Below are 504 nucleotides of genomic sequence, written 5' to 3'. Positions count from 1 at the left end.
CACTCAGGTGAGAGAGAACACATCGTGACATAGTGGTGTCCGAATATGACACCCGGATCTCCTAAACCATCTCAAAGGTTTTGGGGTTAACTTGGGTTTTAAGAAACCCAAGATTTTTATGTTTGAATGCTTTTGAATATATATGATTGTTGATGAAATGTGTTGAATATGGTATATGAACGTTGTTGGGAACTTTTCTGTGTGAAGGTGTTTGAAAAACCATGTGAAAATACGTTTGATTAGCCGAAAGGGGCAAAATTGGAATTCTGTCCAGGTCCTTCTCGCTTGTGCGAGCAGGTCTCGCTTGGGCGAGAGAAGTCTGTCGCTTGGGCGAGGACTGGGAGAGAGAGCCCAGGTTTTAGAAATTGTTTTTGGGGAATTATCGCTTGGGCGAGAGGGCCTCGCTTGTGTGAGAGAGTATCGCTTGAGCGAGAGATGCCCAGTTTTAAAATGGTATTGTTGATTGAATTTTCGCTTGAGTGAAGGGTCCTCCCTTGGGCAAGA

Source organism: Lupinus angustifolius, unplaced genomic scaffold (genome assembly GCF_001865875.1).
Source record: "Lupinus angustifolius cultivar Tanjil unplaced genomic scaffold, LupAngTanjil_v1.0 Scaffold_414, whole genome shotgun sequence".
In the NCBI taxonomy this organism is placed as follows: Eukaryota; Viridiplantae; Streptophyta; class Magnoliopsida; order Fabales; family Fabaceae; genus Lupinus; species Lupinus angustifolius.
The sequence above is the reverse complement of the archived record's forward strand: the minus strand, read 5'-3'. Positions refer to the sequence as shown.